This window comes from Equus przewalskii, chromosome 5 (assembly GCF_037783145.1).
Source record: "Equus przewalskii isolate Varuska chromosome 5, EquPr2, whole genome shotgun sequence".
NCBI lineage: Eukaryota > Metazoa > Chordata > Mammalia > Perissodactyla > Equidae > Equus > Equus przewalskii.
In genome coordinates, this window is record NC_091835.1 from 56382421 (window position 1) to 56405475 (window position 23055).

General features: G+C 39.9%; 1 pseudogene; it reads right to left on the bottom strand.

The window, feature by feature from the left end:
* Positions 1-243: 243 nt before the first annotated feature.
* On the bottom strand, positions 244-2118 carry LOC139083438 (tigger transposable element-derived protein 1-like; annotated as a pseudogene).
* Positions 2119-23055: the final 20937 nt, after the last annotated feature.

The following is a 23055-nucleotide window of genomic DNA, read 5'->3' on the forward strand; positions in this document are numbered from 1 at the left end:
GAATAGTGAATACAGGTATACCTCATAGATATTGCAGGTTTGGTTCGAGACCACTGCAATAAAGCCAATATCACGACAAAGTAAGTCACCTGAATTTTTTTGGTTTCCTAGTGCTTAGAAAAGTTATGTTTACACTATACTGTAGTCTAAGTGTGCAATAGCGTTATGTCTAAAAAAACAATCTACATACCTTAATCTAAAAATACTTTATTGTAGAAAAAATGTTAACCATCTTCTATGCCTTCAGCAAGTCATGGTTTTTGCTGGTGGAGGGTCTTGTCTCAGTGTTGACCACTGCTGACTGAACAGGGTGGCATTTGCTGAAGGTTGGGGTGGCTGTGGTAATTTCTTAAAATAAGACAACAATGAAGTCTGCCACATCAATTGACTTTTCCTTTCATGAATGGTTTCTCTGTAGCATGTGATACTGTTTGACAGCATTTTACCCTCAGTAGAACTTCTTTCAAAATTGGAGTCAATCCTCTCAAACCCTGCCACTGCATTAATCAACTAGGTTTGTGGAATATTCTAAATCCTTTGTTGTCATTTCAACAGTCTTCACAGCATCTTCACCAGGAATACATTCCATCTCAAGAAACCACTGTCTTTGCTCATCCAGGAGGAATAACTTCCCATCTGTTCAAGTTTTCTCATGAGATTGCAGCAATTCAGTCACATCTTCAGGCTCCATTTCTAATTCTGTTCTCTTGCTATTTCCACCACATCTGCAGTTACTTCCTCCACTGAAGTCTTGAACCCCTCAAAGTCATCCATGAGGGTTGGAATCAACTTCTTCCAAATTCCTGTTAATGTTGATATTTTGACCTCTTCCCATGAAGCACAAATGTTTTTAATGACATCTAGAATGGTGAATCCTTTCCAGAGTGTTTTCAATCTACTTTGCCCAGATCGATCAACAGAATCACCACCTATGGCAGACATAGTCTTACGAAATCTATTTCTTAAATAAAAGACTTGAAAGTTGAAATTACTCCTTGATTCATCAGCTGTGGAATGGATGTTGTGTTATCAGGCATGAAAACAACACTAATTGTGTTGCACATGAGAGCCCTTGGGTGAACGGGTGCATTGTCAATGAGCAGCAGTATTTTGAAAGGAAGCTTTTTCTCTGAGCAGTGGGTCTGGACAGTGGGCTTAAAATATTCAGCAAATCACGTTGTAAACAGATAAGCTGTCATCCAGGCTTTGATGTTGTTCCACTTATAGAGCACAGGCAGAGTAGATTTAGCATAATTCCTAAGGGCCGTAGGATTTTCAGAATGGTAAATGAGCATTGGCTTCAACTTAAAGTCATCAGCTGCATTAGCCCCTAACAAGAGAGTCAGCCTGTCCTTTGAAGCTTTGAAACCGGGCATTGTCTTCTCTCTAACTATGAAAGTCCTAGACGCATCTTCTTCCAATAGAAGGCTGTTTGGTCTACCTTGAAAATCTGCTGTTTGGTGTGGCCCCCTTCATTAATCATCTTAGCTAGCTCTTCTGGATAACTTGCTGCAGCTTCTACATCAGCACTTGCTGCTTCACCTTGTACTTTTTTGTTGTAGAGATGGCCTCTTTTCTTAAACCTCATCAACCAACCTCCGCTAGCTTCCAACTTTTCTTCTGCAGCTTCCTCACCTGTCTCAGCCTTCACAGAATTGAAGAGAGTCAGGGCCTTGATATGAATTAGGCTTTGGCTTAAGGGAATGTTGTGGCTGGTTTAGTCTTCTATCCAGACCACTTAAACTTTGTCCACATCAGCAAGAAGGCAATTTTGCTTTCTTGCCGTTGCTGTGTTCACTAGAGTGGCACTTTTAACTTCCTTCAAGAATGTTTCCTTGCATTCCCAACTTGGCTAACTGTTTGGCGCAAGAGGTCTAGCTTTCAGCCTCTCTCAGCTTTCACCACGCCTTCCTCACTAAGCTTAATCATTTCTAGCTTTTGATTTAAAGTGAGAAATGTGAGACTCTTCCTTTCGCTTCAACACTGAGAGGCCGTTGTAGGGTTATTAATTGGCCTAATGTCAATATTGTTGTGTCTCAGGGGAGAGGGAGGCCCGAGGAGAGGGAGAGAGACAGGGAACGGCCGTTGGGCGGAGCAGTCAGAACACAGACAACACATAGGATTAAGTTCGCTCTCTTACGGGTGCGGTCCATGGCGCCCCAAAACAATTACTATAGTGACATCAAAGATCATTGATCACAGATCACCATAACAAATATAATGATAATGAACAAGTTTGAAATATTGTAAGAATTAACAAAATGTGACACAGAGACACAAAGTGAGCAAATGTTGGAAAAACAGCACCAATAGACTTGCTCCACGCAGGGTTGCCACAAACTTTCAGTTTGTAAAAAACAAAATATCAGTGAAGTGCAACAAAGCAAAGCACGATAAAATGAGTCATGCCTGTACAAAGAGAGTTGAAGTCCAAATGAAAGTCCAGTGTTATCACTGAAATAAACTATCCTCTTTTTGACAATATTAGCAGAAGTACATTTATTCTGATATTAAATTTACTTTTCACAGACACAGAAGAAACATCTATTCTCAGGTAAATGTCTGTGATGTCATCTCCAGCAAGGGTTTTAGACGTTCCGAGAGCTGGTACAGTGAGACTCTACTGGTGTCCACTGACTCACAAAGAACATTAGAGAGAGAACTGAAATAATACGATCACCACTGACGTAGAGCAGAAATTACAAATACAGGCAACTCTCAGAAAAACAATTTAGAATGTATACAGCAAATATTGCATGATGCACATAGTAATACTACCTCCAATGCTTGAGGAGAATAGCAGAGAGTGAGTGTTATGAACCCAGAGTAGAAGTTCTTTACACAATTATCTTCTAGATTTGAACACAAGTCTCTCATTTTTTACTGGCAAATGATGATATTCAGGCCTAACACTGGAAACACTTTAAGGCAGCTTCTAACGTCAAAGAAATTGATACCTTTATATATGAATAGGAAAATCATATGTAAGGTTCACCCATCTCTGAAATTCTGCCTACAAACGCCTGAGCAATATTTATATACACACCTTATATGTACTTAACTGAGAAATAACCAACAAATTGGAGCCATCCCAGTGGCATAGCAGTTAAGTTTGCTCACTCTGCTTCCATAGCCCAGGGTTCGCAGGTTTGGATCCTGGGTGCAGACCTACACACCGTTCATCAAGCCATGCTGTGACAGCATCCCATATACAAAATAGAAGAAGATTGGCACAGATGTTAGCTCAAGGCCAATCTTCCTCACACACAAAAAACAAAGAACCAACAAACTGATGAATGCATGACTTGGTAAAAAGCAAATTCAGGGAGGTTGCTCACATAGAGAAGGGTGACACTGAGACATTATGAAAAAATGGAGGAGAGTTAAAATAATACAGAAACACAGCTGCCTCAATATGCTTTTTTTTAAACTTTGCATTCAGTAAAAAGAATAACTTTTTCTTTGGGTGTACAATTCTATAATTTGAGCACAGGTATGGATTTGTTAAAACCACCATATAACAATCAGAATACAGAACAATGCCATCAGTTCACAAAAGACTCCTTCATTCTTCCCTTTTGTAGTTAAATTCTGCCCCCACTCCTAACTCTTGGCAACCACTGATCTGTTCCTTTTTTTCCTCTTCCTCTTCCTCCTCCTCTCCCTCCCGTCCTCCCCTCCCTCACATTCTTCTTCTTTCTTCTTCTCCTTCTTTCTCCCAAAGCCCCCCAGTACATAGTTGTATGTTCTAATTATAGGTCCCTTTGGATGTGCTTTGTGAGAGACCACCTCAGCATGGCCTGAGCATGGCTAGATCCACGCTCAGGATCCAAACCAGCAAAACCCTGGGCTGCTGAAGCAGAGCACACGAACTTAACCACTCAGCCATGGGGCTGGCCCCAACTGATCTAGTCTCTGTCTCTACAGTTTTTTGAGATTTTTTCTTCTGTTCCTATTTTATTTTATTGTATTTTTCCCCTTTACTCCAAGGGCGCTCATAATATGTTTAAGTGTATCCTTAGATATGTATATATCCTTGAAAGCCTCATAGTGTTATTATGCATATGTGATTTTTATTAGTTTATTTTCTTTTTTCAAAGGTACAATTCTGCAGGTTTTAGTATGTTCACAAAGTTGTGCAGCTATCACCAATATCTAATTCTGGAATATTTTTAATCGTCCTCCCCCCCCCACAAAAAAACAGTACCCATTCTTCCCTCTACCCGTCCCTGGCATCCATTGATCTACTTTCTGCCTCTAAGCATTGGTCTATTTTGAACATTTCATATAAATGGGATCATACAATATGTGTCCAGCTTCTTTCACTCAACACAATCTTTTCCAAGTTCACCCATGTTGTCATATGTATTAGCATTTCATTCCTTGTTATGAACAAATACTTTTCCTTTGTATGGATGTACTATATTTTTTAACCCATTCATCTGTTGATGGATGTTGGGTTGGTATTGTTTCCACTTCTTGGCTATTATAAATAATGCTGCTATGAAAATTCATGTACAAGTTTTTGTGTGGACGTATGTTTTCATTTCTCTCAGGTAAACACCTAGAAATGGAATTGCTGGGCCACATGGTGACTTTATATTTCACTTTTTGAGGACCTACCAAACTGTTTTCCCATTTTACATTTTCTCCAGTTTTGTATGAGTGTCCCAGTCTCTCCAGATCCTCTCAACACTTGTTTACGGCCCATTTTTTTATTACAGCCATCCTAGTGGATGTGAAGTGATATAGCATTGTGGCTTTGATTGGCATTTCCTTAGTGAGTAATGATATTGAGCGTATTTTCAGGTGCTTATTGGCTATTCCATATTTTTCCTTTGGTGAGGTGTCTATTCACGTTCTCTGTCCCTTTATTTTTTTACTTTTTATTAGAATTATGATAGTTTACAACCTTGTGAAATGTCAGTTGTACATTATTGTTTGTCAGTCATGTTGTAGGTGCACCCCTTCACCATTTGTGCCCACCCCCCATCCCCCCTTTCCCCTGGTAACCATTAATCTGTTCTCTTTGTCTACATGTTTAAATTCCTCATATGAGTGGAGTCGTACAGAGATTGTCTTTCTCTATCTGGCTTATTTCACTTAACATAATACCCTCAAGCTCCATCCATGTTGTTGTGAATGGGATGATTGTATCCTTTTTTATGGCTGAGTAGTATTCCATTATGTATATATATATATATATATATATATATATATATATATATATATATATATGTGTGTATATATATATATATATATACATACCATATCTTCTTTATCCAATCATCAGTTGATGGGCACTTAGGTTGCTTCCACATCTTGGCTATTGTAAATAATGCTGCAATGAACACTGGAGTGCATGGGACTTTTGGAATTGCTGATTTCAAGTTCTTTGGGTAGATACCAAGTAGTGGGATGGCTGGGTCATACGGTATTTCTATTTTTAATTTTTTGAGAAATTTCCATACTGTTTTCCATAGTGGCTGTACCAATTTGCATTCCCACCAGCAGTGAATGAAGGTTCCTTTTTCTCCACAACCTCTCCAACATTTGTCACTTTTTGCTTTGGTTATTTTTGCCATTCTAACTGGTGTAAGGTGATATCTTAGTGTAGTTTTAATTTGCATTTCCCTGATGATCAACAATGATGAACATCTTTTCATGTGCCTATTGGCCATTCGTATATCTTCTTTGGAGAAATGTCTGTTCATGTGCCCTGCCCATTTTTTGATCAGGTCATTTGATTTTTTTGTTGTTGAGTTGTGTGAGTTCTTTATATAGCATAGAGATTAACCCTTTGTCAGATATATGACTTGCAAATATTTTTTTCCCAATTGGTGGGTTGTGTTTTTGTTTCAATCCTGTTTTCCCTTGCCTTGAAAAAGCTCTTTAGTCTGATGAAGTCCTATTTATTTATTCTTTCTATTGTTTCCCTTGTCTGAGAAGACATGGTGTCCGAAAAGATCCTTTTGATACTAATGTCAGAGTGTACTGCTTATATTTTCTTCTAGAAGCCTTATGGTTTTAGGTCTCATCTTTAGATCTTTGATCCATTTTGAGTTTATTTTTGTGAGTGGTGAAAAAGAATGGTCAATTTTCATTCTTTTACATGTGGCTGTCCATCTTTATCCCTTTTTTAACTGGCTTATTTGTCTTTTTATTGTTGCATTGTGAGAATTCTTTATGTGTTCTGGATACAAGTCCCTTATCAGATATATGATTTGCAAATATTTTCTCGCACAGCAAATATCTGTAGGCTATCTTTTCACTTTCTTGATGGAGTCCTTTGAAACATAAAAATTTTTAATTTTGATGAACTCCAATTTTTCAGATTTTCCTCTTATGGATTGTACTTTTGGTGTCATATCTAAAAATTCTTTGTCTAATCCCGATCAGGAAGATTTTCCCATATGTTTTCTTCTAAATCTCTCATAGTTTTACATTTTATATTTAAATGATTCATTTTCAGTTAATTTTTATCTAAGGGGCGAGGTTTAGGTTTAATTTTTAGTCTTTTGCGTATTGATGTCCAATTTTTCCAACACCATTTGTTAAATTACTGAATTGCCTTTGCACTTTTGTCAAAAATCAGTTGGTCATATTCGTGTGAGTCTATTTCTGGACAGTATTCTGTTCATTGATGTACATACGTATCTTTATATCAATATCATACTGTCTTGATTACTGTAGCTTTCTATTACATCTTAAAATCAGGTACTTAAGTCTCCCAAGATACTTTTGGCCATTCTGTGTACTTTGCATTTCCATATATATTTTAGGGTCAATTTCTACAAAAAGCATCCTGAGATTTTGATTGCAATTTTATTGAATCTATAGATCAATTTGGTGATAATGATATCTTAATTATATGAATTTTCCAAACCATGAACATGGTTTATCTCTTCATTTATTTAGCTCTTCTTTAATGTCTCTCAGTAATGTTTTGTCATTTCAACATAGAAAACATTTTAACCTAGAAAAGAACATATTTTTGTTAAAATTTTCCCGAAACAGTTTTATGCATTTGTTATGCTTTTGTAAGTGGCATTTTTTAAATTTCATTTTCTAATTGTTTATTGCTAGTATATGGGAAGATAATTAATCTTTATATGTTGGTCTTTTGTCTTTCAAGCTTTGTAAATTGATTTACTAGTTTACTAGGCTTTATTACTTTTTTGGAAGAGTCCTTGGGATTTTCTACATATTCAGTCATGTCATCTGTGAATAAAGACCATTTACTTCTTCTTGTCCAATCTGTGTACCTTTAATTTCTTTCTTGTCTTATTCCACTGACTAGGATCTCCAGTACAATGTCGAGTTCACTTGATAAGAATAGACGTCCTCACCTTGTTCCCAATTTTAGTCTTTGACCATTAAGTATAATCTTAGTGTATGTTTTTTTGATGATGATCATTGTTTTTCCTGCTTTCCTTCCTGTCATGGAAAGGTTTAGCAAAAATATTTACATACGTTTTGAAATAATTTAGACTTGGGACTAACTTCTCACCTTGCCGTGTCAGCTCATTCTTAACACAGAACTGGCTCCACGTATGCAGAAGCCAATCCATAATGTGGCAGGCAAGTGCCTGCTGGGGTTCAGACGCAGTTGCCTCAAAGTGCTAGTGAATATGAGATGTTTCAAAGGAGAAAATAAAGAGAGGGTTAGAACTAAAATTACTGAGTACCCACTCTCTCTCAGACACTGTATGAGGTCTCCTATATGAGTCATCTCCATTTCTGCTGTTCTTATCTATACAGAGTCAGAACTTTTGAATAATTCTATGCCTCCATCTTCCGTAAGGAAAACTGAAATGCCCTGAGGTAACCAAAGCTTTTCTAATCACTCTGTGCAGGAGGGGCTCACCATTGCTGCAACGACCCAATAGGATACTGCAGACGGATGAGCCAAGCCAGGGAGAAGCAACTGATTTTCTCTCTTTCTGTGATTTTCAACCTGAAAAAAGTTTCATTTGTTACCACCAAGAATTTATATTCTCCAGAAAGTTATTTTATCTAACTTGTGTATATTCAGAAGAATCCCCCTAAATTAGATGTTATATTTCCATTGTATTTCCCAAGGAAGCACTTAGAAAACTTAACATTTTAAATATATATATATATATATATAGTAATGTTTAGAGGGAATAAAAAAGGCCCTAGGATCTTTCTGCTCAACCTAATCATTTTCAGATGAGAAACTGGGGCTCAGGGAGATTAAGTGGCCTGCTCAAGCTTGCACAGCCAGTGGGTGACAAACCCTGGACTGGAATTGAGTGTTCTAAAAACTCATAGGACTGTCATTTCCACCCAGACTAGCATAAGTACTAAATCTACTTACATCCTAATTAACCAGTCTATCATGGTTTTTCATTGACAAAACTCAATTTTCTCAGTTCCAAATTTGATGACTAATCTAGTTACTCGTAATTATTGTTAAATTAAGCAATTTTAGACACATCCCCTTCCCTTAAATGGATTAATGATGAAGAAGATACTGTGACAAATTTTGTAGAGAAAACTGAAAAGTAGTCATGTAGAACAATAGATGTTTTCTGCAAAATAATTACGACATTTTGAACAGAGGGCCGACACAGAATATAATTCGATTTTCTTCTCTCTGTGCATAAGTATTTATTCAGACTGCATGATGTAGGCATAGAAAAATGGGCGCTCTAAAAAGATTCATTCAGACATTTCACAATTTAATTCACTTTTTTAGAAGAGGTCACAACATATAACCTTTATGTATAATTCAGTCTGTTAGGAAGAAAAAAGAAACTATACTCTTCCTCATTCGAGAGAGACATTGAGAATCCGGAAAAAAAAGACTCCCACAAAGGAACAGAAAGTAAGAAACCCTCCACTCAGTCCAGGGTCATACTGTGGTTAACAGGAGTATACTGCCACCAAGTGGCTTGCTAAAGCCACTTAATTCTGTAACCCGTGTCTTAAATTCTCCCCAAATATCAGTACTTTTTCGAAGCATCTGCTTTCAGTTTAAGTGAAAATATCGTGAAACCTCAAATAGAGAAAGCTGAAAACTTTTCTTAAATTGACAAACTAACAAGTCCTTAATTGCCAAAAGAAAACATGATGAATCTTTATTTGCATTTGCTAAATTTCTGTCATTGAAACAGCCCAGAAACTGAGGGATGCAAACACTTACACTCACCGCATGGGAAAGCAGATGTGTCACTGCTGATAACCAAAGGGAAAATTCCCTGTGAAAAGACAGATCCTTCATGAGAAAAATCTGCATACTTTGAATAGGATCTGATTTTAGGTAAATATTGCTCTTACACAACATATGACGAGGTTGGTACTGGTCCCACACTCCCACCACAACCCTCCACTTTTTGGAGATTCCTGGGGAATATTTAGAGAGTGGAGCTTGCAAAATAGTAGGATTTTGCAATAGTAGGATATTATTTATGTCATGATGCCTATTTGGATACCACAGGAACTAGCTCAAAAGTGGACATTCAAAACTGGGCTCTTACAAAAGAAAACTTCTTCTCATTGCACTATTTCCCATCACTGCACGCAAATGTCAACAAATAGCTGACCTTAGAGCCAAGTACGGGAATGAGTGAGTGTGCATTTTGTAAAGGCTAAGGGTGATTATCTAGGTACGAAATAACTCCAGCCTCCACACGTCACCTCGGCCACCAGAGGTGTCTCGTTCCAGCAAGTCAGCCAGCCACTGTGATCTCTGGCCTTGGCTCACATTGTCCTAGGGACTCCTCTTGCACCTGTTTTAGCTTTTACCATCTTGTTCAACTAGCCTGATATCAAGCAGTAATTGATGGGCCCAAACCCTGCACACTTATTAAGGCAGTGTTTCTCAGTGTAACAAAAGGCCACCTACATCAGAATCACAAGAGTGCTTATTAAGAACACTAATTCCAGGGGCCAGGCCTGCCTGGTGGCACAGTGGTTAAGTTCCCACATTCCACTTTTGCGGCCCGGGGTTCTTTGGCCCAGATCCCAGGTGCAGACCTACACACCACTTGTCAAGCCATGCTGTGACAGCATCCCACATATAAAGTAGAGGAAGATGGGCACAGATGTTAGCTCAGGGCCAGTCTTCCTCAGTGAAAAAGAGGAGGATTGGCAGCACATGTTAGCTCAGGGCTAATCTTCCTCAAAAAAGAAAAGGAGAATGCTAATTCTAGGGCCCCAGCTCAAGCCTTCTAAAATTTTTTGGGACTCTGCATTTTAGCAAGCATGCCACATGATCCTTATGCCCTCAAATCTCAGGATTACTGACCCAGGGGCAAGGTCATAGAGCAGTGGTTCCCAAACTTAGCTAAAAAATAGGATAATCTAGGGATCCCTTTAAAAATACTGATGCCCAGCACAACCAGAAGGATTATGTACTGGGGGACTTTGGAGAGAAGAAGAAGAAAAAAAAGAAGACTGGCAACAGATGTTAGCTCAGGTGCCAATCTTTAAAAAAAAAAATGATGCCTGCCTCCCACTCCCAGATATTCTGATTAATTTGTACGGGGTGTGACCCGGTCATTAGGATTTGTAAAAGCTCTCCAGATGATTCTAATATGCAACAAAATTTGGGAACCTGTCACAGAGGATTCTAGATCATCACCTGATGACTATTTAACAGCTATGAAAATAGAAAATGCCAAAAGATAATGCTATTGCCTAATCCTGGAGCTGTTTTTCCCCTAGACTGCTCACGTCCTTTAACCAGGAGCCCCTAACAGTTCCATCAGCGTCAACTGCGCATCCTTAAGAAGTTTTGAGACTTTTAGTGTATTGCCCTCAGTTTCACATGATTTTCCGAAAGAGATCCAGGGCCTTCTTCTCTGTGAGTCCTGGGGGCTAAAGTGGATCCGTGGCTGATGGAACAGGGTGTGAACTGAGATGGTATTTACTTGTACAGCTTTTCAACCACTTTGATTTTAGCCATTCATTCAACAACTGTTGGCTAATTAATTCAGGCTTTGATCATTAATATGAAAAAACAACTGCGGACTTGTTAACCTGTATCACATGATCGTCAACTCAGAGGAAAATGTTATTTTACTAATTTTTCGCCTTCTAAGTTGTCAATCCAGTCAAAAGATTTAACAGAATAATCCTATATAGATGGAATTTAGATCTGTCATTGGCTTCTGGTTTCCCAAAATTACTTATTGCACGGTCAAAAGAAATGCACTGGGGTGTTTCAGTAGTGCCACCTGCCATCTCACAGGGGATCTGTATTATCAAAGGAGATAGGCTATTTGTGTCATTAAGAAATTACATTAATACTCATCCGACATTTCCTACACATCTTCCCTCTTTTAACTCCAGAAAAACTACTCTTCCAGGAAGCTTGCCTAGTCTCCCCGAAATGGAGACTTTAGTCTCCCTCATAGGTTTCAAGAGGCTCGTGCTATTTCTCACCTAAATATTCACCCTCGGTAATTACTCAGAATGCTCACTCACTCCCGTGCCTCGTCTTGATGTCAGCTGAGCGGATTCTGAGCTAATAGCCTGCCTTCTAGGCCTGCTCACCTCGATGCCTGCCTTTGAACGAGCCTTCCAGTGAGAATGACTCTATTTATTACTGGTGTTATTTTAGACTTACTGCAACACTATTATTATATTTGGTTAATGGTGATTATTATATTAAAAACTCATTGCAGTGTCAGACATGAGGAAAAATCATTCTGATGTCTAACCTAAATTTTCTACAGAACACTTTGAACTGTGGGAGGATGTTACCTATTTGGGTTTTCAAAGCACATTATATTCTCCTTAATTTTAGAAGATAAGGAAAAGGAGAAGATAAGTAGTTGAAGTGGTGATTTTAAGTAATTAAAAAAGAGAATAATTGCCAAACAAAAATAATGCCTTCTACCTGCCCGGCACTTACCTAATCACTTAAAATCATCTAATTTTCACAATAACTCTATTATATTATTGTAATATTATGTTATAGTAATAGAGTCAGAGTAATAAGATCCACACTCTGCTCTGGGGCAGATTATTATCCAGCATTGATCACCGCCAAGTGCATAAAAGCGTAAGAGGGCGACTGGAGGGAGAAGCTGAGTGGGGCCTGGCGGTGGGGCTGGCTAGAGTCACGGTTGCAATTTGGATTCACGGTGTTTGGGTGCCCGGGTAGGTAGTGCATGCAGTAGTTAAGAGAATGGAATCGGAGCCAGACACACCCAGGATCCAATCCCTGCCCGAAGACTGAGGCGCTGGGTGACTGTGGGCAAAGGCGATGGCGTCCCCAAGCACTATTTTCATTTTGTTTTTTATTGTTAGAAAGGAAAGCTAATGCCTGTGTATTCATTTCCTACGGCTGCCATAACAAAACACTGTTACCACACAAAATGGGCTTTTCCCACCCGATGCACATAAAAAAACCAATTAACCACAACATCAGCTTTTGGGAAAAGAAAACAGCTTTATTGCTAGATCAATCTGCAAGGAGATGGGTGGTGTGCCTTCAGATCTGTCTCCCCGATCCAGGGCTTGGGGCAGAATTTATGGGTTGAAGGGCCAGGCAGTCTGACGTGTGGAGAGAGATGATTGAAAGCAAGGAGGAGTGAGGGCATTGTGATCTGCACAAGTGTAGTCGTTTCATGCTCCTTCACAGGACGCGTGTTCACAAAATGGTGGTGTTACCGTGATCTGAGGGTGGAGTTTTTAGCTCCTCGATGTCAAAAAGTTCACGTATCAAGCATTTGCGCAGGTCCAGTGATGGGTTGGTGGCCTCAACCAGCCTGAACTGGGCAAGGGGTCTCAGTTCCTGAAAAACCACTCTGAATGACTCTGTTGATAAGATGGAGTCATTCGAACTGGTCCTGGAGGGCCCATTATTACAACACCACAGGCTGGGTGGCTTAAAGAGCGGAAATTCATCTCCTCATAATTCTAGAGGCTGGATGTTCGAGGTCAACGTGTCTCCTGAGTTGGTGTCTTCTGGCGCCAACGTCCTTGGCTGGCAGATGGCCACCTTCTCACTGTGTCTTCACATGGCCTTTCCTCTGTGCATGTGCATCCCCCATCTCTCTATGTCCAAGTTTCCTCTTCTTATAACGACTTGACACCAGTCACATTGGATTAAGGCCCAGCCCAAAGGCCTTATTTACCTTAATCACCCTTTTAAAGGGCCTTTCTCCAAATATAGTAACATTCTGAGGTACTGGGGGGAAGGGCTAAACTGAGGGGGGACACAATTCAGCTCATAACAGACTGTTCCATCATATTTAATGAGAATTAAGAGAAATAATGCAAATACATCACTTAGCAAGGTACCTGGCAATAAATGAGGAAACTTCCTGGGATGATGGAAATGTTCTATAGCTTCATTTTGGTGGTGTTGCATGGATCGAAACTCATTGAACTGTGCATTTAAAATGTACATTTAATTATATGTATATTATATCTCAATAAAGCTGATTAAATAATATTGTATTACTATCAATCAACTTCTCCACCTGAATGACTTCCTTTAAAAACATTTTAAAACATCTTTCAAGGCATAGCAAACCTGTTAGCCTGAACCATTGATGACTAATTACCCCCAAAAGATTCCCAATCAAAAGCAGAATTAGGGCCTGGTCTTATGGCAGAGTGGTTAGGTTCGCACCCTCCGCTTCAGCAGCCCAGGGTTCACCCATCCGGATCCTGGTTGTGGACCTACACACTTCTCATCAAGCCATGCTGTGGCAGTGTCCCAGATAGAAGAACTAGCACGACTTACAAGTAGAATATACAACTATGTGCTGGGGCTTTGGGGAGAAAAAAAAGAAGAAAGGAGGAAGATTGGCAAAAGATGTTAGCTCAGGACCAATCTTCTTCACAAAAAAAAAGCAGAATTATCCTTAAAAAAAAAAAAAGCAGAATTATTCTAGAGTGTAGAGCTAAGAAGTCTTTGCATCTTTTAGCACTTTCATATAAAACTAAATTGCCGAACGAGGTGTTTTTCCTAGGAGTATGTCATCCCCTCAAGGAATTTTTAGAACTATAGTTTTCCATGAAGAAGTGGAGTTCCCAGCATGTAACTTTGATGTTAACAGAAGAGCCCAAGTATTTAAATTCGTTGACTTGTTCATTCGTCTTAAGTGCCAGTTACTCTGCCAGAGTTGGTGTAAGAGTCTTAAGTTCCATGTGAAATGAAAATGAAAAATATTGAAAAATTTTTTCCTCTGCAGATTTTGAATAGCATCCAAGTTAAATTTTTATGGAAACAACCACAACATGTCCTGAGGGACTTAATTTTCAGCCTTGGTTTCCTAAGTCTACATCTGTCCTTGGGATTTTGGGAGAATTTCCAAGTTAATGTTGATAAAAACTTAGGAGACCTCAAAGGTGGAGTTCTGCTAACACAAAATCAGCAGTAAAATGACCATGGTTTTCAAAAATCTTCCTTTAAAAGACACATCCCCATTGAAGAATTGCTTCAGGATACAGTTTTGTGTGGAAACACAAATATATATATAAACATAATGAACTTCGACAGTGCTTTGCACATCACCAAAAGTTGTGTTTTGTCTAAGTGAATAAATTTGTTGTTTGACTAAATGAATGAATCAACAAGAAAGCAGCATTAAGAGAAGTACAGACTCAATTTCATTACAAATATGCAACTTTAGGGGCCGGCCTGGTGGCATAGTGGTTAAGTTCACAAGCTCTGCTTTGGCGGCCCAAGGTTCATGGATTCAGATCCTGGACCCGGACAAAGCGCTGCTCGTCAAGCCATGCTGTGGTGGCATCCCACCCACAAAACAGAGGAAGATTGGCACAGATGTTGGCTCAGGGCCATCCTTCCTCAAGCAAATAGAGGAAGATCGGCAACAGATGTTAACTCAGGGCCAATCTTCCTCACCAAAATAAATAAATAAGTAAGCAACTTTAACACCAGGAATTGGCTGTGAATCACAATTAGCAGGAAGTAGCATGAATGACCCCCTCTGGTGGGAAATCACTAAGACCACACCTACTTAGGGCCTGGCAGATATCAGACAATAAATGTTTGCTAAACAGAATCATTGAACATAAGGTCTGTGTGAGAAATACATAAGGTCTGTGATAGGAAACTGCTTCTAGGTGAAATCGCCTTGTGATGAGCTGCTTCTGGCACTAAAGAACTAAAACTTACAGCGTCAGAATTAGTTTTCTGTCTATGGAACTTCATCGTGCAGAGCCAGGAGCCAGAGGGGTTCTGTAGCAGGAGCTGCTCCCAGCTGCCTTGGATGATTCACGGAGCACTTCTGCTGAGATCTCAGCGTGCAGACTGTCTGGGGGGCTTGTTAAAATCCAGAGTTTGATTCAGGAGGTCTCGGTGGGGCCCAAGACTCTCTGCGTTTCTAACAAGCTTCCAGATGATGCTGAGATGCGGTCCATGGGCCACACTCGGGGCTGCAAGGTCACAGAGGAAGAGGGGATTCCTGAAGAGCTGGGCAGAATAAGCAGATACAGGGTGATGGAAGGCACCGAACTTGGACTCTGAAGACAACTTATGTGACCACAGACTAGTTTTAACTGTTCTGAATCCAGGTTGTCTCACGGGGAAAATGGGTGTGATAACAGGATAATAATACCCACCTCATGGGATCCTTGTGAGAATAAACGAATAACTTTTAATATAAAAATGTGGGCTCCTGATCCATACACAGCCATTGCTCAGTGAATGCTGACGCTGAATGGTAAGCACAGGTTACGTGCTCTCTGTGTTCAGAGGGCTCCACGGCTCATCCCTCTCTGTGCCAAGGACGCTGCCCGACACTGAGAGGGGCTCAGACAGCATTTGTTCAGGTCAGTTAGTAGCTAAGCGGATCGATGCCTGTAAAGACAGTAATACCCAGATAATGGCTCCCCATGGCACCGACAAGAGAGAATCTTCACCAAGAAAGCAGTAATTGAGGCCTTGGGTAACTTCCAGGCTCCTCTGAGACAGCGGGAGACAGAACCAGCTCCTTCCAATAAAAATATGGTGTTAGGATAGCTGAACTTTTTTGCCGATCGTTCACGTGCTTCAACATAAATTGTGTGTCAATATACAGCCTTTGATATATAGCCAGGCCTGTCCCGGGCAGGTGGCTCAGCTGCCCTGAGGGCACAGCCTGCAGCGGTGTGATAAGGACTTTAGATATCCAAGTCATCCTCCAGATCACTGACTCCAGCGCCAAGCCACCCACTGGTATCACCCTGGACGATGCTCTGCTGAAGGTCAAGTGCAGGTCTTGTGAGCAACTTACAAAGTAGTGAACAAAACTCTCAAGCTGTGTAACAACAATGCAGACGGAAAAAGCAGAAAATTGCCTGCAGCTCACTTAAACCTTAACGTCTTTTTCTAGTGAGGGTTCGGAGACGTGGAATCTGTTAGCACCTCGAGAAAGCCTGGTTTCATCAACTTTCAGTAAAAATTCAGAATAAATCTTTACTAAAACTAATGAGATTTTTAAAATCTTCTTAAATTACTTAAACGAAGTGTGAATAAAGATGTTGTTCCCTTCCCCCCCCTCCTCCCCCACCCCATAATTTATAGGTCCCAGGAGAGAAATGAAGACGTCATCGTCTTACTGAAAGATTCCATTGTTGATGGAGCCAATCACCACTTCCATTCAATTTCACAGAATGGGGGCCGGCCCGGTGGGGCAGCAGTGAAGTGTGCACGTTCGCTTGGCAAGCCATGCTGTGTTCGGCGTGCCACATATAAAATAGAAGAAGATGGGCATGGATGTTAGCTCAGGGCTAGTCTTCCTCAGCAAAAAAGAGGAGGATTGGCAGTAGATGTTAGCTCAGGGCTAATCTTCCTCAAAAAAGAAAAAAATTTCACGCAATATTTTTTAATTTAACTCAATTTTATAAATTAATATTGCATAGATTTTCACACTATGGGCTTTAATGCGTAGCTCATGTCAGACATGTAATGTCTGTGTCAATTTTCTTCTTGACAAAAATTACAAGCCTAGATTTCTCACACAAATATTCACTATGCGGTGACTCAGTTCACTTTGCATTTCGGTTCCCTGTGATGTGACGTCAAAGAGAACTTGACTATGAACTTGGAGACCCACATTCTAGATCTCGCCCTCCGGCAGCGAGCAGCAAGGGCGTGGATGAGGATGTGTCTGTCCCCTCCTGGGCCTGTTTCCAAATCTGAAAAATGACCATTATACTAAATTATCTTTGATGTCTCTTTTACTTTAATAATTTTGAGTATCTCCATCAACTAACCACTAATCAATATTTTAATAATTTGTCTCTGCTGTCATTAGTATTACAATCCATCTACATATAATAGGTAAATGTTATCTTCTGAAAAAAGCAGTTTATCGTCTTAACAATACCCTGAAGTTTTCACTGTATTTGTTTTATAAAGGACAAGGCTGAATTTTAGCCTTAAAATGATCAGCAGTTCAAAAGTAATGAGCTCTGAGTTCATGAAAAGTTACTATTTGAAAATGATTGAAATGTTTAGTGACCTTGAAATTGATTTCACTCTATTTCTGCTGTGTTTCTATATTTATTTTTCCTCTTGACAATTCTTTATCAGTGATACAAGTTAAAAATTTTCAAAAAAGAGCTTTTTTTATTTTTGAGAAAGATGAGCTCTGAGCTAACATCACTACCAGTCCTTCTCTTTTTGTTGAGGAAGATTGGCCCTGAGCTAGCTTCTGTGCCCATCTTCTCTATTTTATATGTGGTATGCCGCCACAGCATGGCTTGATGAGCAGTGCATAGGTCCACAGCCAGGATCCGAACTGGCAAACCCTGGGCCACTGAAGCAGGGCACGTGAACTTAACTGCTCCACCACCAGGCTGGGCCCCCCAAAAATGCTTTTTTTTTTTTTTTTACCTCATTTACGTTTAAGAAGTGGCAGGTGCCTTATTTTTGAATCAATAATACAGTAGGTTTCATCTAAATAAACCACAAGGGTAAACTGATGAGAAACTTTGCATTTCACATTGTTGATACTGTGAACAATTTTAAAGAAAAACAGCGTTTTAATAAGACTAAATATTTTCCTAAACCCAAAGGTCACACATCCTTTGCCAGTCTCTCATACCTTAAATGTGACTCTAAAATGCTATGAGATCTGTGAATGTTGTTGAAAGATTGAAAAATTCTCACTTCACCTCCACAGGCAGCATATTTCAGCATCAAAGACACAGAGCAGCCCTCCCGCATTCTGACTCTGGATACTTCATCTTCACGTGTTGACTTCTGTAGAACACTTTAGATACGAGTGCCAGGCACAGAGAAGCTATTAAAGAAACATTGATTTGACTCATTCTTTGGCAGCCAAGAAATTCATTTCATGGTGACACCACTTTGCTCAGCATCCCAGCTTTCCAGGCACCCACAGTAGATTAAAGCACCATTCTGAAGCTTGGCCATGGGTTGGACTTTATCGCTCTTTTGCCTGAGGGCCTGCTGCATATATGAGCTTAGCTGTCCCGGCACTTCTTATACGATCTCTTTGTTAAGCTAAACACCCCGTTTCTTTTTACCTCTTCCTCATTTGCCCTGCTTTCCTTACATTTCTCTTTCTGCTCACAGTGTTTGTATCACCTCTGGATTTTCCATTTTCTCCACGAAAATAAGGCACCCAGAGTTAAACTCTTTCCTCGAGCTCTGGTTCAGTAAGTTCAGGATAAAGTGAGAATATTTACTTCTCTGGTTCTGGCCCCTACATCTATTATTCTACCCCAAAGTGGCTTTTTGTTTTTTGCCTCGCTGTGACTTGGTGGCTTATATTGGAGACACAGCCAACCGAAGCTTCTGGTGACGTTTTTTCTTACCTGAACTTTCGTTAAGCCAAGTCTCACCCATCAGGCAGTTGCATAGCCGATTTAATAAGCCTGAGTTGAAGGATTCTTATTTATCAGTACTTTATTTCATCTTCTTGACGTTAATCTGAAACTTCAGGCTTGTGGTACTTTTTTTCTCTTTTTTCTCTCACATTCATAGCACAAACAATCCGTTCTAGCTATTTTAATTGGGCAAATCTGATAGGAATATTTCCTGATTATTTATTTAAGTCTTTGGTAAAAACACGGAAGAGATCAGTACCAGATAGATTAGTTCCCTCCTTTGGAGTTGATCTCTATATTAATCAAGGTTCTTGGGACAGATTTTCAACCAGCTGTGAATTTACCCAAATAGCTATTATCCAGCTCACATATCTTAGTCTTGTCTACGAGGTTATCAAAGATCCTTTGTCAAATACTGTGCTGAAAGCATTCCACTGATGGAGGCTAATGAACTCGATCAAAATGAGTCTGGAATGCCTTCTTCCTGTTGCTTCTACTGACTGCCATTTCTTGTCTCAATGACAACAAAACCATAGGTGTCATAATCCTTTCTAGTATATTGTCTGTAACTAATATTATGTTCCCTAGTCTCTTATTTCTCTCATCCGTTTTTTCAACATTTTTAAAAATTAGAAAAAACATCGGCCATTAACTATGATTCTTTAAGGATTATGCTATCCTATAACAACATATTACCTAATATTTGTGTAACACTTTTCAAATATTTTGTCACACTTAAATCTCACTAGGATGCTTAGAAAGTCCACGTGAAATACGTGGAGTAAAGCATCCCCAAACGTGGATAGGATAGATAAGACAGACTCGAGAGTGGATTTCGAGAGAGGAAGCAAGATAGACAAGTATGACGTGAAGTGAATTCAGCAGAGCCGTCTGGCCACAGTAGAAAATCTGAGATGGGACAGTTTATAGAACAAGGTGAGAAGTTGAACAGAGATGATATAGCAAAGGGTAGTAAGATCAACACTGGAGTCCAAATTCAAAATTGCTAGATAAAGGGAGCAAAGGTAAGCTTGTGAAGAGAGGAACTATGTAGGGTATTGGTGGCTGTTAAATACGTTTTGGCCACAGGGGCTGAGAGCTGGGATTTGAGCAGGGGGTGGTAATGGATGGAATCTGCTGTAGAAGATTCCACTGCACTTGGGGACAGTTTGAGGATGAGAGGTAAAAGGGAAAGAGAATTAGAAAATTAAGAACTCCAGGACAGAGCACCAAGAGGACTGACAAGACACGTGGCCACTCAGAGCCGTGGGGAAGCCAGGGAGAAGCAAGACTTTATTTAGGAAGAAAGGAAATGAGATCAGCTTTCAACATTGCTTTTTTTTTTTTCTCTTCTTTTTTTTTTTTTTTTGAGGAAGATTAACCCTGAGCTAATATCTGCTGCCAATCCTCCTCTTTGTGCTGACAAAGACTGGCCCTGAGCTAACATTCATGCCCATCTTCCTCTACTTTGTTTTTTTTAATATGTGGGACACCTGCCACAGCATGGCTTGGCAAGTGGTGCATAGGTCTGCACCTGGGATCCAAACCGGTGAACTGCAGACTGCTGAAGCAGAACGTGCGAACTTAACTGCTGCGTCACCAGGCCGGCCCCGATGCTTTTTTTTTTCAATTACACAAGTGGTACAAAAAATATAATCGGAATCTTGAAAATAGAAAACAAAATAAAAACTCACATCTGATCTGCCATCTGAACCCACAATTATTATCATTCTGGTATATTTCCTGCAGGAAATTTGTAGGTACTCCAGCTCACAAGCTATTTATTGCACATATTTTCCACGTGGCTACAAGGAACTAAACTATTTTAATAGCTTTTTAATATTTATCAAATTAATGTATCATAAGTTTCTTTAATTCCCTTGCTATTGATCATTTGGATGCCTTTCAATCTGAGAAAGGAGGAACAAAGAGCATACCTATGTTTCTGGCTTTCCAAAAATATATCTTAAATTGCTTCTTATGAGGAATTCCTAGAAGTAAAATTCCTGAGTCAACATATATGAATATATTTCATGATTCTTCAGACATGTTATCAATTTGCTTCCCAAAGAGGGTACCAATTTCCTCTTCCACCAGCAGTGTTCAACGTTTAAGTCTTGAATGTTCATAGACATTTATATTGTCATGGCATCCAGACAATTGAGAGTGAGAGAAACTGAGGCTGGAAATATAGATTTAGGACTTTTTCATATCTAGGTAATAAATAAAATCAAACAGCCAAATTCTCCAGGGTCGTGAATAAAAATAGAGAATAATTTGGGAAGATGAAGGGAATATTTTCAAACTTCTCATTTTATAGACGAGGTACACAGAATTAAATGGCCTCCCCAAGGTCATATAAATAACAGGTAAAGAGGCTGGTGGGAGTGGGGAAGGGACAAGAAAAGGAGGTCATAAAAGGAACAATGAGAGCGCGTTGGCACAGAAGTTAAAGGCTAAAACCTCGTCAAACAGAAGGTGACAACACCACTCTGTCAAAAAGCAGGAAAAAAGTCAAAAAAATTGAAAAGGAAGATAAACTGTTGGATGTGGAGAGGGGTGGTCTCCAGCTTACTGATTCTCCTCCGATCCTCCTGTCCACACTGAGAACTGGCTGTTACCCAGCTTCCCAGACAGACTTTTAAACATTTACAAGCCCACAAACATTATAAGCTGCCTAGTTCTGCCCTAGGCAATAGTCACAAGCAGTAAAAGAAAAAGAATCAACATTTTCTATGATTCCGACCACCTATAAATTATTACTAGCCTCTGGTTTGAGAACTATTAAAAAACTAAACTGATTTAGTAGTGCATTCAATCAAATATTTTCCTTTCATGAATTTTGGTATATGACTTCACCCAGCACGAGAACAAAAAGAAAATTGGACCCATAAAATCTAAGTTTGCAGTATAGACCGAAACTGACATATCCAGGGTCAATTTCTCTTCTCCTACAAGTGTGATCCTTTAGATATTTTCAGACACTCATGCCGCTCTCTGAATGCACAAGTCAAAATAAACTGGACTTTGCCTTAATGATTCCAGGAACAGAAAGAAGGTCAGTGTTCCTGGAAGTATGGAAAATGAAAGCGAACATGTTTGAGATGAGAGTGGGGCTGGAGAAATAGGAAGCTGCAATTACCCGCCACATGGTTTTCTTTTCTTTTCTCCTCCCCCCTTCCCCCCTACAATTTCATAGTCTCCTGACAGGGCTGTATCTCTGTCTGTGGCTCATGGTTCATGTCACACTTTTCTTTAACTTTTACAATTCTTGGCATTTCCTCTTTAAAGTGATATTTCTCTCTTGCTTAAATTGTCACCGTGTTCTGTTGATCACACTCTGCTGGGTGCGGAAAAAACCTCAGATAAGAAAAAAACATTTGCTGGGTAGGTGGGTGGGGAGAATGCCAGATTAAATTATTCCTTTCCACTGTATGTGAAAGATGAACTAGTGAGCAGATACTGAAAAGCGTTTCTCGTAAAATGCCCATGTTGATGACAGATGAGCGGAGGGACTATTCTGTAGAGAGCATAAGGAGAGGTAGCTTTGCTTTGTTTTTTTAATTGGTATGTCCTGAATTGCATGTTTCTTAGAAAAATAATTAGCATAAACCTAAAGTCCCCCATCCTCAACTTCCTAGAGATGTGGTCATTTAGAAAGTCAACTGGCTGTTGGAGAGAGAACTTAGGACTCCATGTGCTTACATCGGGAACTAGAGTGAAAGATTTCTAGAAGGTGGTTCAGACACATGGCCGTGACATCAGGACACTAGGCAAGTTTCCTCTGGTGGCAGCCCACGATCCATCTCCCCTTCATTAGCTCAGAACGCCACACCTTGTCGCTTCTGCACAGAAGGTATGCGTCATTATGCACCATCCATTAAGAAAATACCCATTTCTCCTCCAAGCTCTTCTACCCCAGTCACAAGGAAACTTTTCCAACTGTATCAGTTGCCAGGAGGGAAAATAACATTCAAGAGTCCTTTACCTTTTTCAGAAGATACAATGTTCACTTTTTCTTCCCCAAGAGAAAAAGCACTCCAGGATGGGGGATTATAACGTAAGAAGAGAGGGTTTCCTATGTTCTGTTCCCTCCCCTTGGCTCACTTGCATTTCCACCCCACTGGAAAGGTTTCTGCTCCACGGAGAAGAGCCCATCGCAGGATGCTGCCCCTCAGCTCGTGGTCCACAGGCTGATTCACGGCGAAGCGGTGGCTGCTCCGAGACTCGGGGTAGAGCAGTCAGTGTGGCTGTCAGGACTGTTCGCCA